Source organism: Oryctolagus cuniculus, chromosome 5 (genome assembly GCF_051225735.1).
Source record: "Oryctolagus cuniculus isolate XC-2025 breed Fujian yellow rabbit chromosome 5, ASM5122573v1, whole genome shotgun sequence".
In the NCBI taxonomy this organism is placed as follows: domain Eukaryota; kingdom Metazoa; phylum Chordata; class Mammalia; order Lagomorpha; family Leporidae; genus Oryctolagus; species Oryctolagus cuniculus.
The window spans coordinates 60,929,230-60,935,229 of record NC_142871.1 but is presented as its reverse complement, the minus strand read 5'-3'; positions in this window follow the sequence as shown (position 1 = coordinate 60,935,229).

Genomic DNA, 6,000 nt, shown 5'->3' with positions numbered 1-6,000 from the left:
TAAGTCCACTTCCAGCGGCCCTTCCCTTTCTGGTGCACAAGCCCTTGGCCTTGCTGCCGGCCTGGGGTTTCATTTCGCAGGCTGATTTGTAGATATGCCCTATCCAACTTCCAGCAAGTTGCAGCCAGACGCAAACACTGGTTATGTCACTTAGCTGCCCTGTGGGAGCCTGGCTCTGCCGGTCAGCTAGGGGAGCATGGGCAAGGAGGGGGTTAGGGCAGCGTACTGTTGATCATGAAGATGGTGACTTGACCAGAACAGGAAAAACTATTCAGGAGATAATGGAGGCTGGAAAGCAGGTGGTTTTTATTATTTCAAAGGCAGAGTTACAGAGAGGAAGAGGCAGAGAGACCTTCCATCTGCTGGTTCACTCCCGAAATGGCTGCAACAGCTGGGGCTGGGCCAGGCCAAAGACAGGAGCCTGGAGATTCTTGCGGGTCTCCCACATGGTTGCAGGGGCCCAAGCACTTGGGCCATCTTCCTTTGCTCTCCCAGGTGAGAAGGTATACTAAATTCTGTGTGAGATGGTCTGAGGGTAGAGGGACAAAGCACTGGTTTTTCTCCTATTATGCACAAGGCTGTCACAAAGTCATTCAACACAGAACATTTCTGTGGCCAGATGAGGAGGGAGCATTCCCCACACAGCAAGCAAGCAATTATTCTGGGGATTCCACAGCAGCCATGAGCTGGGCGTCCTCCCATCTGATTCCGTTCTGCCTCTGTCTACCTAGAGACTGCATCAGACCCCCACAGGTGCAGGGCTTAGTCCCACCTAAGTGCCCCCTACTTCAGACACCAGTTGCAAGCCTCGGGCTGCACCCCATGCTTCTGGCTGACTGGTTATGACTCGAGGTTCCCACCACGTCCTCCATAAATTCAGTTATTGGCCAGAGTGGCTCACAGAGCTCAGGACCCCACTTGGCTTCTCACCAAGTTGCCATGAAGGATGTCTCAGAGGCCACCCAGGGGCAGCCTGACGGATGCACTCCACAGGGCAAGGCGGTGGGAGGGGCGTGGAGCTTCCATGCACCCCTGGGGCACCACCCTCCAGGAACCCCCACGTGTCCAGCTCCCAGGAATCTCCGCCAACCCTGTCCTTTCGGTCTGCGGTAAAAGCTTTGTTCCACAGGCACAGCCGAAGAAGCCCCTGGCCAGGCCTCAAGCCCCTCCCCCTCCCCGGATCCTCCAGTCCTGCCTTGCTCTCTTCCAAGGCCATACCCATCGTGAAGCCACCAGTCATCTCCTGAGCATGAAGACTGCCTTATTCTGGAGAACCTAAGAGCTTTAGCCACTGTCTCGGGAAGTAGGGAGGAAGACTAAACACATCTTTCACAACATCTCAGATGGAATACAGGTTTTATGGAGCACCTGTTATAAAAAGTCAATCAACAAACACCTACAGAACTGTCTCTCTGGCCAAGAGATATTGCAAAGGCTACAAGAGATTTAAGGACTGCTCAGATGATGTTTTCTTCCCCTGCGAAAGGACACACGACAGAATAAGAGTCTTCTAATAGGGCTGGCGCCGCGGCTCACTAGGCTAATCCTCCGCCTTGCGGCGCCGGCACACCGGGTTCTAGTCCCAGTCGGGGCGCCAGATTCTGTCCTGGTTGCCCCTCTTCCAGGCCAGCTCTCTGCTGTGGCCAGGGAGTGCAGTGGAGGATGGCCCAAGTACTTGGGCCCTGCACCCCATGGGAGACCAGGAGAAGCACCTGGCTCCTGCCATTGGATCAGCGCGGTGCGCCGGCCGCGGCGGCCATTGGAGGTTGAACCAACGGCAAAAGGAAGACCTTTATCTCTGTCTCTCTGTCTCTCACTGTCCACTCTGCCTGCCCAAAAAATTTTTAAAAATTTAAAAAAAAAAAAGAGTCTTCTAATAACCAACACAGCCGGCCGGTGCTGCAGCTCACTAGGCTAATCTTCCGCCTGCGGCACCGGCACCCCGGGTTCTAGTCCCGGTCGGGTTGCCGGATTCTGTCCTGGTTGCCCCTCTTCCAGTCCAGCTCTCTGCTGTGGCCCGGGAGTGAAGTGGAGGATGGCCCAATTGCTTGGGCCCTGCACCCGCATGGGAGACCAGGAGGAAGCACCTGGCTCCTGCCTTGGGATCGGCGCAGCGCGCCGACTGCAAAGCGCCGGCCGTAGCGGCCACTTGGGGGGTGAACCAACGGAAAAAGGAAGACCTTTCTCTCTGTCTCTCTGTCTCTCTCTCACTGTCTAACTCTGCCTGTCAAAAAAATAAATAAATAACAACACAGCCTGGGCTCAGAATACGAGGTACTTCAAAACTTCCTGGGAAAGTGGAATTAAAAGAAAAGTTTATTTTGGTACCAAGACTATTGAAACTCTTACACAGTTTTTTCATCATATGCATTTTCCATGAACTTTTTGAAGACCCCTCATATGAACTTGGCCTTCTTCACAAGGTTGTTGAAGAAGCAAGGCTCAGTGGGGCCAGGGACTGCTGTCTGCACAGGGCTGGGAAGCAGAGATGAGCAGGTGCAGGGGCCCAGGCCTCTGACCTCTGGGCTGGCAGCCTGGATTCCAGAAGCAGAAGCAGGGCAGAGTCTACAGCTGACCCCTTCCTCCTGGTAAAATAAGACTGCAAGACTGATGAGAGATCTACAGAGAATTCAGTGAAAACAAGTATTAAGAAAATAATATTCTGGCCGGAGCCATGGCTCACTAGGTTAATCCTCCGCCTGCGGTGCCGGCATCCCATATGGGCGCCAGTTCTATTCCCAGTTGCTCCTCTTCCAGTCCCGCTCTCTGCTGTAGCCCAGGAGGGCAGTGGAGGATGGCCCAAGTGCTTGGGCCCTGCACCCGCATGGGAGACCGGGAGGAAGCACCTGGCTCCTGGCTTCGGATCGGCGCAGCTCCAGCGGTAGCGGCCGTTTGGGGAGTGAACCAACGGAAGGAAGACCTTTCTCTCTACGTCTCTCTCACACTGTCTATAACTCTACCTGTCAGATAAATTAAAAAAAAAAAAAGAAAAGAATATTCAGGGCTGGTGCTGTGGTGCAGCGGATTAATGCCCTGGCCTGAAGCGCCGGCATCCCATATGGGCGCCAGTTCGAGTCCCCGTTGCTCTTCTTCCGATCCAGCTTTCTTCTATAGCCTGGGAAAGCAGAAGATGGCCCAAGTACTTGGGCCCCTGCACCGACGTGGGAGACCTGGAAGAAGCTCTTGGCTCCTGGCTTCAGATCAGTGCAGCTCTGGCCATTGCAGCCAATTGGGGAGTGAACCATGGGATGGAAGACCTCTCTCTCTCTCTCCCCCTCACTCACTCTCTCTCTCTCTCTCCCTCTCCCTCTCCTCTCTCTGTGTAACTCTGACTTTCAAATAAATAAATGCATCTTAAAAAAAATCTATGTACAAAATTCACATTCCTTTTTGCCAGTAATATGCAGCTAGAAGGTAAAATTATTAAAAGCTTAGTACTTCTAATGGTAACAAAGCCTTATATCTAGAAATAAATACAACCAAAAATGTGCATGACCTCCAGGGAGAGATGGCTTCGTTGAGAGATATTCAACGAGCTGGGTAAATGGACAGATGAGTCATGAGGACAGATACAAGTCGATACCAGAGAAAGGCACAGATGTGCCCTACATTCCTCTAAAACGTCATGCAACTCGAGCGGAGGGCAGGACTGCAGGTTCAGTGGCATTGGCGTGGTGTGGGCTCCTGGCATTGCGGTCAGCAGTGACCAGCACCAGGTGCAGGCTTGCGGGCCCCGCCACAGCCGTGGCAGCAGCTCCCTGACCTCCAGGCAACGCCTCCTTCCCCCTTTCCTCCAGCCCAGCCGACACCTTGGGAACTAATGTCTGCATCCAGTGCCTCCCTGCTGGAAATCTCTCCGATGACGTCTGTTCTGCGGCCAGAGCACTGACTGAGCTGTGCCCACATGGGTGCTGTAGTCTGAATGTGTCCCCCGGATTCGTCTGAGGAAGCCCTGGCCCCCAGAGTGATGGTGTCAGCAGACAAGGCAGGGCCTCTGTGAGGCTGTGAGGATGGATCCCCAGCGGGGATTAGTGCCCTTCTCCTGAGAGACACCGGAGAGCTTGCCAGAGCAGCAGGTGCACAGAGAGGCAGTCACAGTAAGGCAGGGGCCTCAGAGTGGGACTTTCCTTCCCGCACCTTCATTGTGGGCTTCTCAACCTCCAGGAGACAAAGGTCTATGGTTTAAGCCACCCAGGCTGCGAGACAGCCCTAGCAAACTGCTATAGGATACAAAGAGAAAGTCCAGAAAGTATCAAATAGTAACTAAGGGAAAATGTTGGGAACAGGAGAAAAACAGGCTGAGGAAGAAGAAAGACAGGGAAGAGTACAGGAGGAGAGAAAGGCTAAGGAGGCGGCTTCCTCCCTGCTTCTCACAGCCTCCTCTTTGGTTTTCTTTTGCAAAGCGAGAAAAGGAGCTGGTTTCCTTTTTTATTTTATGAGTGGGAAAGCCAAGTGAAGAACTAAAATATGGCCCAGGGAATTGGATTAATATAAAAAGTCTAAATGATGCAGCTCAAATGCCTCCTGTTTCCCCCTTAGCAACAATTTTTAAACTCACATCATCTTTATAATTGCTTTCTTGTATTGATTCTATTGCACTGGACATAAGACATGTCTAACGGCAAAACTTCCAGAGCAAAGGAGAACAACCGCGAAGTCCAGATGAGGCCAAAGTCAGGGGAACCCAGCACCCGTGGACGCTTACTGGACACATAAATCTGAAGTCCATCCTGCCAAAGGACAAGTGATGATGGAATATTTACCTGTCCAGGATATTATATTATATATTATCTTTACCTGTCCAGAATATTATATATATTATATATTATATATAATGTACAGGATATTAAACTACTTTTGAAAGATGATGCCTTTAAGGAAAGTTGGGGAAGCAAAATTTAGTAAAAAAAATTAAAATCTCAGTGTAACATTTCTTTTAAAGGCAAGCACACTTGCAGAATTTTATGCATTGGCATCAGATTCAGAGGGAACTTAAGGCAGGTTTCCTGGATGATGTGCAAACTGAAAAAAAATCTGCAATGCACTAAAATATCACAGCTTCTCTCCACTGTGAAGGAGACTTATGGAGAGAATTTGGTAAAAAATTCTTTTTTAGAGTTTTATTTATTTGAAAGGCAGCACTACAGAGAGAGGGAGAGATACACACAGAGAGAGAGAGATCCTCCATCCACTGGTTCATTCCCCAAATGGCTGCAATGGCCAGGACTGGGCCAGACCAAAACCAGGAACCAGGAGCTTCATCTGGGTTTCCCATGTGCATATAGGGGCCCAAGCCATCTTCTGCTGCTCTCCAAGGCCATTAGCAGGGACCCGGATCAAAAGTGGTAGCAGCGAGGACGGGAACCAGCACCAGTGTGGGATGCTGGCATCTTAAGAGGAGAGTTTACCCTCTGTGCCACAACGCCAGCCTCTGCTAAGAATCTTGGAACTAATATCAGACTAGAGTAGCACCCTCCACTGGGCAGGTGCACGCCCCTTACCAGAACCAAGCACAAGCACGGGGGTCTGCACCTTCTCGCCTTCTTGGCTCCAGGTGCTAGAAAGCAGGACATCGTTGCAGAGGCCTGGAACCCATGGGAGGGTGTGGACCCTCGGGCCCACATGACAGTGTGCACGCGTGAATCAATGACATGGGCCAAACGCGGGCAAACGCTTGGCAGCAGCAAGGAAGCAGCGTAGGGCAGGCATTGGTGCGGTGGCTGAGACTCCACCCAGGATGCCTACACTCCTGGGTTGAGTCCCGGCTCTGGGGCCGTGTCCACGTCCCATCACCGCACACTCCACGGCCCTGCCCCCTCCACGGGAGGCCCAGGCCGAGTTCTGGGATCCTGGCTTCAGCCTGGCCCGTTCCTGGACATTGGAGGAGTGACCCAGTGGATGGCAGATCTCGCTCTCCCCTTCTCTGTATCTGTCTCTTTTCTTCTGTGTCTTTGCCTCTCACATAAATTTTTATAAAGAAAAAAAAAGAAAAGAAAGCAG